Source organism: Echinops telfairi, unplaced genomic scaffold, assembly GCF_000313985.2.
Source record: "Echinops telfairi isolate 266 unplaced genomic scaffold, ASM31398v2 ScPeMD7_7410;HRSCAF=8448, whole genome shotgun sequence".
Classification (NCBI taxonomy): domain Eukaryota; kingdom Metazoa; phylum Chordata; class Mammalia; order Afrosoricida; family Tenrecidae; genus Echinops; species Echinops telfairi.
In genome coordinates, this window is record NW_022111310.1 from 15927927 (window position 1) to 15939800 (window position 11874).

The window sequence follows — 11874 nt, forward strand, 5'->3', positions numbered from 1 at the left end:
GACGCTATATCTTTTGATAGCCGGGCACCATCAGCTTTCTTCACCACATTTGCTTATTCACCCGCTTTGTCTTCAGCGGTTGTGTCGGGAAGGTGATCATCATAGAATGCCAATTTAATAGAAGAAAGCATTCTTGTGTTGAGGGAGTACTTGAGGAGGCCCAATGAAGGTGACACTTTTTAACAGTGCAGTGCTTGACTCCTGGCTGAAACCCACCAGAGGCCCCTCTGAAGACAAGTTTGGTCACAGCTTTGCAAAAACCCTCAGGAGCAGTTGACTCTGCCGGCCTGGGGTCACAATGAGCCCCACTTAAATGATAGCTACTAGTAACAGCTTAGCTATAACATTCAATATATCCGCACGAAACATAAATGTAAAATTTTAAAGAATCCTCAAAATAAACAATTAAATTCCATTAGTTCTGTCAATAACGAGATCTTTATAAAGAAAGCATATAAAATGTCTAACCTGTGTAAGCAAAGCATCCCGTTGGACTGGTTGGACTATTTTTATTAACACTGCAAGATAAGAACAATTGAAACAGAGGAACCTGAAGAGCCACATCTGGAAATTCTCTTTTCCACCTATCATATAATTATGATACTTTTTAAAACTATCAACATTTCCCTCCTAATGATTTCTTTATGTAATTTAGAAAAGATAAAAAATATACTCATAAAAAATTCTCATAAGGAGAATCTACTGAGCAAGTTTCTATCCCAAGAATTTATAATTACAGGGGAAAAAAGTTTTTAAAAATGTATTTTAAAGCTCAAATCCCCAGATTGACAAAACTTGGTAAAGCTTTGTAGATGAGAAAATTAAAAGAATCAGTTTTGTATTAGTTTAAATATTTGGTTCCTTCTCTTTCCTGACAAAACTCTTTCTCTTACACATCATTCCCTTACACACATTTCTCTTACACACATCCTTCTTCAGTCCAAAATAAGGTGTTTCTGACTTACATCACAAATGTCTGATAGAGCAATTTTCCAGTAAAGTAGCAATGAAGATCTAGGTAACACTGATTTCCCCCACATAAGTTCTGACTGCTATGTAAGAGTTGCAACGTGATTTAAGAGGAGGCTGAAAACCAATCAAGCAGAATGGGTGGTTGGCGGGGATGAGGGCAAAGAAAGCTTTGGTTGGATGAGTGATTGCAGATGGCAGGGAGAAGGAAGCGGTTGAAAAGGGTCAGAAAAAGGATCTGTACTATGGGTAAATAAATTAACATGACACAAAAAAGGTCTCAAGTCAAATAATACGGGCATCATGGGAGGAGGAGAGGAACCTGAGCAGTAGGAGAGCCTCGGTCTCCTAAGAAACACAGTAAACTTACCTAAGGGCAGCAGCAGTTGTTCTGGCTAAGTCAACACACCAATCAGCTTCACTGCCTCAAGTATCAACTATCAAAGCTCTTTCCTGCTAAAGAGTAATTAAACACAGAGCCAACACAGTAAAGCAATACTGTAACTGCGCAACACAAATAGTGTTTCACTATCAAATTTTATGGAAATGGCTTTATTTAGCACTAAAGTGACAATTATTAATATAATAAAAGGCAATCTACCCAACTGAGAAATAGCCACTTGGGTAACGTGAAAGGAAAACAAAATAAATCAACTTACAAGAAAACTTTAGTCCATGCCTCAAATGCATATGAAATTCAACGAGATTTTGTTGTTGTTACTGATCTTTCCAGTCTATGAAGACACCGTGACCATAAAAAAGGTTACAAAAAAAATTCTAGCAAATCTTGTAGTGACCCTGAAGGAACACTTTGCAGAATAGTACATTCATTTTGGCACTACTCAGTTCCTATTTTCCTTACACAAAAATGAAAAGGATGGCTCACTAACAGACCAGGGTGTAGTGTCACCATTCAGTAATCTTCTCTGATGGCTCAACTTTAACTCCTCCATATAACCTAATACAGGGTTTATGCTTAAAAATTAATAATTACAGAGATAAGAGAATAATCTGAGTATTCACTGAAGATTTTTATATTAACTAAGAGGTGCCATGCAATATAAGAGCGCTGGTGGCTCAGTGCTTAAGTGCTGGCTGCTAATCAAAAGTTCAGAGATTTGAATTCAGTCTTTGTCCCTCAGGAAAAAGATGTGGCATCCACTCTGTGACCGTAACAGCCTTGGAAACCTGCGAGGCAGTTCTATGTCGTCCTGCAGGCTCTTTGTGAGTCAGGACCGACTTCACAGCAATAGATTATGCAGTAAGTACAAAGTTTGTTCTCAACATTTTGTCTTCCATTAATATTCACCCTTTTCAGTCTCTGTTACACTTCAAAACTCAAAGATTCTAAAACTGCTAACTGTCAAATGACCCTTACAAATATCTTGAAGATTAAATCCTCATGTATACGGTGGGCCCAACAAGTATGATTATCTGTAAACACATTTTAAGAAAACAAACTCACTACCATTGGGCTGAATCCAACTCATAGTGACCTTTTAAGGACAGAGTAGAACTGCTCCTTTGGGTTTATGAGACTTTAAATCACAGGTTCCCAAACTTATTTGGCATACTGTCCTCTTTCCAGAAAAAAAAAAATTACTCAACACCTGCCCTGGCAACTAAAAATGTTTGTACTATACACGACAATTCAGGGTAAAGTGTACATATCTGCCTGCTTTTGCAGCTGTCCCTGGATCATACAGCACACCTCTCAAACCCTACCTACTATATCACCGACTTTAGGAAACACTGCTCAACTCTTTACAGGAGTAGACAGCCTCATCGTTCTCCCACGGAGAGGTTGGTAGGTTGGAACAACTTCCTTGTAGTAAGCAGCTCAAAGTGTAACCCACTACACCTCCTACTCCCTCCTTTTAAAGCAAGCACTGAATCGTATATTTGTGACAGCTTCTTTCTAAGACTGCTATGGTTGAAATTTTATGACCAGAAAGGGGTGGGCGGGTAGATGACGGTGCTAGTGAAAATGGGGCAAATTCTTCAATTATACAGAAGTGAAATTTAAAAGAACCAATTTGTTATGACAGTTTCACAAAAACTATTTGACTATCTTAAACTCTAATGGTTCCCTGGGTGGCACAAAGAGTTAAGCTCTTGAAGAGAAAGAGTTGTTGCTTAGGAGGCATTGAGTTTGTTACTGGTGGGGGAATAATTTGGAAAAGATCAATAAGGTTGCACAACACAAAGAGTATAATCAATGGCACTGAATTATACATGTATACGTGAAATTGAAGAATGTTTTGTTGTGTATATTTCTGCCACAATTAGAAAAAAATTACATGGATAACAATGAGTACAAGGAATAATAGGTTCTAGAATTGAATGTGCTGATAATTGTACAACTCTTCTTGTTATGGCTAAATTGTATGACATGTGGATAAAGTGCTAATAAAGCTGTTCAAACAAACAAAGTTAAACCCTTGACTACTAACCAAAGGTTGGTGGTTTGAACCCACACAGAGATGTCTTGAAAGCATATTTGGTGATCTATGATCAAAAGGTCAACCAACCAACCCAACTCACTGCCATTATGTTAATTTCCACTCATACCGTAGCAACCCAGTAAGACAGAACAGAACTGCACCATAAGGTTTCTGAGGCGGGTAGAATCCCCAAGACTTTAGTCCCCATCAGCTCCAGAATTGAACTCACCCCTGTGATAGAATTATTAACCATTTAAAATCAAAAGAAGATTAAGAAAGGAGGAATGGAAATAGGAAACACAGGAAGGAAGACGGTTAAGTAGTGGTACATTAAGGAGATCACAATAGATAAATGGAAACAAAATGTGTATGAACTATTTAATGTAAAACTGATGATCTACTCTGTAAATCTTGACCTAACTTACAGTTTTTTATTTATTTATTTATTTATTTTTTTGCTAGCATTTGTCTCAAGCTCCGAAGCTTAGTCTTTCACCAAGGTTTTGGTTAATTCTACTAGATCAGTACTCTAAACATTATCAAGCCAAATGTGATTAACAAGAAAAAATTTTTTTTCAGTTCTGTAACATTTAATCACCTGCAAGTACTCTGAACTTAAAGTAGCCACACGGCATAATCTTAGTCATAGAAAATTAAAGTTTTGGTAATGAGTTCCAACATATGGAATTCCAACATATATGCACCACAAAGACTGTATTCCAAACTCCTTTCCAGTTTAATGAAAATGAAAATATTACTTTTACAAACAGAAAGTTATGCTGACTCCACCTCTAACCAAGATGGGGTACTATTTGTCCTACAATCAACTTCCAAAAATAATGAGGTGTTTTGTTTTGTTTTTATTAAATGCCACCTGGACTATTTATTCCAAAACCAAGATATACTGTGGTTTTAAAAATAGGCTTTGGGAATGTCTTTTTTTTTTCTCTCTCCCCAATTCGGCCTTTGTAACTAATCTGTTTGGCCTAGAGTACTAGTTTATAATATATCATAAGTTTGACATCCTCTTTTGTAAAATTGGGCTATTATTATAATAAATCTGCACAGTTCAATTATAAAGAGAGATTTCTTATATACTTCTACCTAGCAAAATAGAGATAATAAGCATTTCTTAAAAACTGGAGCAGAGGTTCAAGTATAAAGCGAATGTTTTGAAAATGATGATGGTAATATATGTACAAATGTGCTTGATATAACTGATGTATAGATTGTTTTAAGAGCTGTGAAAGCCATTAAAATGATTTATTTTAAAAATGGTCTGGATGTTTTCTCAATATTCAACTCTTCTTGTATATAAAGCTCTTATACAAAAAAAAAAAAAACAGGCAGAGAACAGCATTGGTGAGCAAGATGCTGATGTTCTAATTGTTTTATGCTGAAATGTACAGCTAATTATTAATTTGAGCATTTCTTCTTTCATCCAAAACTTCTATGAAACCTGTCAGGGTGATATCTTGTTTTAGGTAAAAATCTTCCCCTAAGTGGCAAATCCTAAAATCTCAGGAGTGCTAGCCCAAAGGATTGATGTTCTTCAGCTACCACTGATTTTCAGTGTTGCTCTAACAGGTCATCATGGTCCAACTGTTAATTCCTGCCTGAAATAGTTACTAAGCACACACCATTGTTAGTTTTGCTGCATGTAAGGAAACAATGACAGCATTCTCTGGCGTCAGACTTAGCTTACAGAGGGAGAAGGGCCTAAAACTCCACCGAACAGCTCGTTGCCATCGAGGTCCTTCTGATTCCTGACCACACCACACTGCACGCTGGAACTTGCGATGTCCACGCATGTAAACATCCTTCCGAGATTTTCTGCTTCCAGTCAAGATCCATCTGACAACTACAGTGGTATCTTTGTTCCAAGTCCTCTTCTGAACACGGCTTCATTTCTGCCAGTAACCTTGTCAGAGTACTGCTGGAATTTTAAAAAAATTATCTTCAGCAAAATGTTACTTGTGTGTGATAGTAATATCATTGTGCAATAACGTCTGCATTCTGTTGGATCGTCTTTCTTTGGAATAGACAAAAGTGTGGTCAAGTATCTGCCTTCCAAATTTCTTGGCATAAAAGACGTGTACACTTCCAGTGCTGCATCTGCTTTTGAAACATCTCAATGATATTCCATCAATTCCCAGAACCTTGTTTTTCACCAATGCCTTCTATGTAGCTTGGATTTCTTCTTCAGTATGGTCAGTTCTTGATTATATGCTATCTCCTGAAATGGCTGTTTGCTACACTCGGTGAGATATACTCAAGGCTGTACTTTGCTCTCAAGGACTTGTTTAATTTTCTTCAGCTTCACCTTGACGTCTTTTTCTTTTTTAAGTTTTATTGGTACTTGCTTATGAAGAACAAGGATTGTAGCCTTCATATAGATTATAACTCAATGTAAAGAAGACCAAAATCCTCACAACTGAATCAGTAGGTAACACCATGATAAACAGAAAGGTTTGAAGTTCTCAAGATTCCATCTTGCTTAAAGCAGCAGTTGAGAGATCAAAGGACATACTACATTGGGTAAATTTGTTGCACAAGACCTCCTGAAAGTGTTGAAAAGCAAGGATGTTACTTTGAGGACTAAGGTGCACCTGACCTAAACCTGTTTTCAATTACCTCACATGCATGTGAAATCGGGCAATTAAGAAAGGCTGAAGAAACTTTGATGCATTTGAATCATGGTGCTGGCGAAGGATATTAAAAGTACCATGGAATGCCAAAAGAACAAACCAATCTGCCTTGGAAGAAGGTAGTTTTTGGAGAAAGACATCACGTGTACGAGAGGGACAACAAAGAAGAGGAAGGCCCTGACAAGTTGGATTGACAGGTGGCTGCGTGGCTTCAATGGGCTCTAACATAAGAGCAATTGTGGGGATGGCGCAGGACTGGGTGGGGTGTCATTCTGCTGTACCTAGGGTTGAGATGAGTCAGAGCACTTACCAGCAATTTACCTGTCTAGGTTTCAATATCCATTGTAAGGGCTTCACAGATCTCAAAGACAAAATCCATGATTAAAGGGCTTATTAAGGAAGTTAACAAGTTCTAATTCCAGGGAGAAATGCTCAGGGGTTGAGTTGTTTTATCAGGTCCTCCCAAGGTTCTTTCAGGTCTGCTAAGAAATGCCCCCAAAGCATACCACTCCACCTCAGCCTGAAGGCACTCAGCTCCTTCCACGGGTCAGCAAATCCAATTTCCCCAATTAAGTGCCCAGGGAACCCTCCTCTGCAAGTCAGCCTACCCTGCTGCCCCAAATCACTCAGCTTTACGTGCTCCTAGGGTTGGGAAGTCTATCACGCTCTTCGATGTTCTGGTTCCTGGTTCTGCTGCTGCTCCTCTGTTCTAGCTGTCATCTCGATGCAAGAGGTTCACTGCGCCAGAGACCTCCCATCCAGAGGGCACATTCCATTCCTGGCTCTTCCTGGTAATGAGATCCCTCATCCAGCTTCTCAGAGGGCTGCTTTATATGCAGCAGGATGCCACTTCAGGGATTCCTGTTCACAATTACCCACAGGTGAACCCTATCAGTAGTTTCCCCTACTTCTATGCCCTTAAATCCTATCAGTAGTTTCCCCTTCTTACCAGATCCATGCCTGAAAAGCTTGTTTGGTGGGAGTTAGAGACTTTGGGTACAAGCGTCACATTAAATAATTCACTGCCCCTGCAATTATGTTTAAGTCTTAAGCTTTTTTGTGTGTTCTCTGATCTGTGAACTGTTAAAAGCTTGTTCATTTCTGTTCATCCAGTTTGCAAACATTTTTGACTGCCCTCTTAACAGTCTGGGCTGGGTTTGGGGGTTTGATTGTGACTCAGAGAAAATAAGGAAAATTTAAAAAAAGAAAATAAGGAAAATTGTGCTCTGTTTTCAGCGTTTAATAGAGGCCATTCTATTTTCAAGGAGCTCTGGGTCATTTTGCTTCTGTGCACACTGGTGAGGAGAGTGCAGTAAACTCACAGCTTCACTGTGGCCATCCTGCTGTAGTGTGCTCATCTTGGGTGGAAATAAATCTGGAGGGGGCACAGGCAGCAGTTCCCACAGTTTTAAATACTTGTTGTCTCTTGGTAAGATGTCACCTATAAAGATCAGGCTGGAACGCTACTCATGCAGTAGATGCTGGCACGTGGTTGGCAAGAATCCCTTGGAAAATCAGTGTCCACCTTTGAGGGAAATTTCTGGTAAACTTGGGATAGGTTATCCTAACAAGAACAGTTTAAAAGTATGTAGCTATTTTGTATGTGTGTGTTGCTTTGCAGAAGGCTACAGTTGAGTGAGAGCCCTAAATCCACTTTGTGGGTCTCACATATAGATAGATTCAGTCTCCACTGAGTCCTTACTGACCACTGACCAGCAATGAAAACCTTTGCCCTCAGGCAGTGCACGTGAAAGTAGATTGCCACCACACCCGGAGCCAGCCCATGAAAGAGCAACCTCATATGCAACTATGTTAAACTGATCTGCTGCCAAACATGATTTTATGAGTACCCTTTGTTCTCCATGGCCTATTTAGGTGGCTGTCTGCTGTGAGTCCTGAGGCACCATAATGGCCTCATGCTGAGGGTCTCCTTCACCCAGATTATTTGTCTTTGCCTTTTCTTGTCCTGTTTAAGACTTAATATGTTTTTATAAATTATATTTTAATATGGAGTCTCCATGGTTAATACAACACTTTTTAAAACCTCAAATATTTGAAAACTAAGCAGCACAATAATCTGTGGATTAAAAGAAAATCACAAGGTACAGTAGAAAATATTTTTTAATTAACTGAAAATGGAATCACTATCTGAGGAATACAGCAACAGAAGAAATCAGAGCTGCACAGCATCCATTAGAGAAACTGATTCACAACAAAAAACCTTCTAATAAATAAAATGCCATTGCCAAATAGTTCCATAGTTGCAATCTACCAAACACTTAAAGAAGAAACAATACCAGTGTTACACAAACACTTAATAACTTGGAAGGAAAACCTAGGGTGATCTATTCGGTTTTTGTCTCTCACCAAATTTGTATCTTTCATCTACATTATTCACTATCATTTCCTTCCTTTTAATTTCTTTGATCTGTGGGTTGGTTGGTTATTACAGCAGAGAGGTTATAAAATGCTAAACTGCTTATCTAAAGGTACATGGTTCTAAACCAACAGTAGTTTCTCCATGGGAGAGATGGATACAAGATATATTTAAAGCTTCAAAAAGCGAAGATTTCACCTTTGAGGTATAAAGTGTGCCAGATCCTAGAAATGCTATTTTCCATAACTTCATATGCTTATGAAACTAGTAAGGACAGAGAAGACGTGATACATTTGGATGGTGGTGGTGCTGAGTGGTGGCAAGCCCAGCGCTCCATCTCATGTTGACTCTTGGATCCGCTGCTGCCACTTCTCTGGTGTCACAGCTTTCTGTCCATGGGTCAATGTTGAACACACAAGAGATCTCAGGGTACAAAGGATGCACTCCACTCTTGCCTTTACTTTCTTGATGATAGTAAGACCGCCCCTTCCTGATTCTAGGATGGCTCATTTTATACATAGCAGGACTGCAAAACTGGCCAATCCCCACGTTAGAGTTCCAAGTTATTATAATCAGAATTAATTCTGTTAACAATTGCTCACAATGGAATCATTTAATCATATCTTCCCCCACCGTCTCTTACCTGGGCTCGTTAGGAAAAGAATATTCCCAATCGGCAGGGTTGTTTGGTGGGAATTACAAAAATTGTGCCTAGAAGAACCATGTTAAATAACTCACTTTACTCAATATCAAAATAACTATGCTCAGAAAAGAAGCCAGACCACCATGCATCGTATACTGCACAAGACTGCATTTATATGGAGTTTAAGCACAGGCACACTAATCTACCATGATAGCAATGACTTTAAGAAGACCTGTCTAGGCTAGGTCTCTAAAGGAAAAAGCAACCGGGAACTCTCTGGAATGATGTCTATTCTCTTGGTCGGGCTTAGAAAATATGAATGTAAACATTTGCCAAGATTTATTGGAATTGTATCCCTAAGATCTAAGCATTTTGCTCTGTGTAAAGTAGACTTCAGTTTAAAATGAGAAGGATTTGAGCAAAACTCTACCTTTCCTACAGGAGGACGCCTACTTCGTGTAAATGGCCCCATAGTAAGCATTTTAGGTTTTGCAAGCCATATGGTTTCTATTGCAACTATTTTACTCCACCAGTGCAATGTGAAGGTAGTCACAGACAAAACAAAATGAATGTGCACAATTGCCTTCCAGTAAACTAGTTATAAAACAGGTGACAAGCCAGATTTAACCCAGGCGCTACATAGTTTGCTACCCCTGGCACATTAAACAGAAGATACACCTTCCAAATTAATTCATACATCGCATGTTCCCGTACACTGACAAACAATTATTTGAAGCCAAAATTATGGCTCCTAATGTGAATTTTCCGATACTCATCTAAAATAAAATAGCCCAGAAAAAAGAAAAAAGATTTTCACATTATTTTCTAAATAATTTCTTAATAACTATGGCTGTATTCTGAAAACTATAACCAAGAACAGGGAAAATACTTGAATTAATTTTGTTAGTAATAATAGCAATAGCAATAGCAAACTGTTTAGTAGTAACTGTAGCACATGCTGGAAATTTAAACACACAAATTTAGATACACACTAAAAACTGTTATGCACTACGCTGACATCTAGATTTCTGTTATAATGATGTTCTTAAAAATGTCCAATATTACACACATTTGTATAGTTGATGCTTCATTACCAAAATTCAAAATTAAGGGCCTCAACTACTTCTCATTGTTTCTACAAAGGACTTACATAACTAAATTTGGTTTCTCACCCTTCACTCAACTTAGACAAAATATGAGCAGCCAGCGCCTATTGATCTTATTAGTTAGCAATCAAACTTCTTTGGCTAGAGTTAAGAAAGTAGAAAATTTCTATTAAAAAAGCCTCCAAATAATGAGTATTTTAAAGCCACATTTCCAGAATTTACTTTTAAAAATATAGATTTCCTACTGAGTCAACTAATCAGTTCGTTTTCTTTTCAGATAAGACCTCAACTTTGTTTACTAAATGTTTTTGCTGCAAAACATATAAACAAAATCCAAATTCCTGCATTGAAATATGGTTCCTATCTTTAACAGTTATTTGTTAATAACCTCTACTTCCCACATTAGAAAAGCATGACAATCCTTGAAGTATAGCATTCCTCAACTCTAAAATAACAAATTATTTTAAATACCTCTATGTATTCATTGTTGCCATTAAAACTCTAGAATAGAAAACAAAACAAAACTCTAGAATCAAAAATTACATTTCCGGTAAGACCAAAACAACATTCACTTTAACTACTTTCTTCTCCCCACCAATTCATACACAGACCCCAACTGGATCTTATCTATGAGCCTGCACTTATTCTGAGTCTGAGTTAACATTCTCAAATAAGAAATTGGCAGAAATTTCTACCAAAAATACTTTTTTTGAGTTCCACCAAGAGAGATTTTTGCCATTACTTTCTACTCATAAATAAGATCAAAACTTGCAAAAGCAAATCAACTCTACCCAACTCCAAAAGGCAGGGTTAGTGATTAAGTAACCAATATGATAATTTTAGAATCCTATTGTTAATTGCTATTTGCTTGTTTATAGGGCATTTAAAAACACCAAGCGGGCTTCAAAAAGTAAGTGGGAAAATGGGGTAAAAAGATAATAGTTTTCCCACAAACCTTTTTATGACTCCTCACACAAGCAACACCCAGTCCAGAGTGTAAATGCAGTGCTGAAATTGCTAACAAGAGGAGACAATACAGAAAGCAATGGAAGAACAGAAAGCAGTGGAACAACTATACATAAGTCAGTCTACAATATTTAAAATATATATCATATGAATATGTAAGATGTGTTATTCACAGTATGGTCATATGAATCTGAACTATAAGTCACCTTAGAGCTTGATTCTCAACTCTTCTATCTCAAAGATCAAATTGCTAAGGAAAACCTTAAGCAAAATTTTATTTTCAAAACCTCATTTTGAAAAAAAAAAACCCTCATTATGCTAAGTATTTGTTGATTTACACTTAAAACAGAAATGATTTTTAATGTAAAAGAAACAATATTATGATATATAAATGATCCAACTCTTTTGCTGCTCACCTTTCAGAAAGAACCCTCATTGCTGGCAGCTAGATGTAATAAAAGAAAAAAAGGGGGGGTGGGGGAAGGAAGGGAGAGACAGAGGAAGGGAAGAATGGAGGAAGGAAGGGAAAAAAAAAGTCAGGCTTTAGAACCAGAAAGACATGGGTTTGAACTCTAGTGCACTACTCCCTGGGACATTAAATTTCTTTCTTTTTTTTTAAATCATTTTATTAGGGCCTCATACAACTCTTATCACAATCCATACACACATCAATTGTGTAAAGCGCATTTGTACATTCATTGCCCTGGGACATTAACTTTCT

General features: G+C 37.7%; 1 protein-coding gene across 3 annotated transcripts in view; it reads right to left on the reverse strand.

Annotated features, from left to right (window-relative positions):
• PTBP3 (polypyrimidine tract binding protein 3) overlaps positions 1–11874 on the reverse strand; it is an 80005-nt gene that overhangs the window by 67695 nt on the left and 436 nt on the right. For all 3 annotated transcript variants that reach the window (XM_004710948.4, XM_045296566.1, XM_004710947.4), the window contains exon 2: positions 11570–11598. The gene's annotated coding sequence lies outside the window, so the exon portion shown is untranslated. The remainder of the gene's footprint in view (positions 1–11569; positions 11599–11874) is intronic.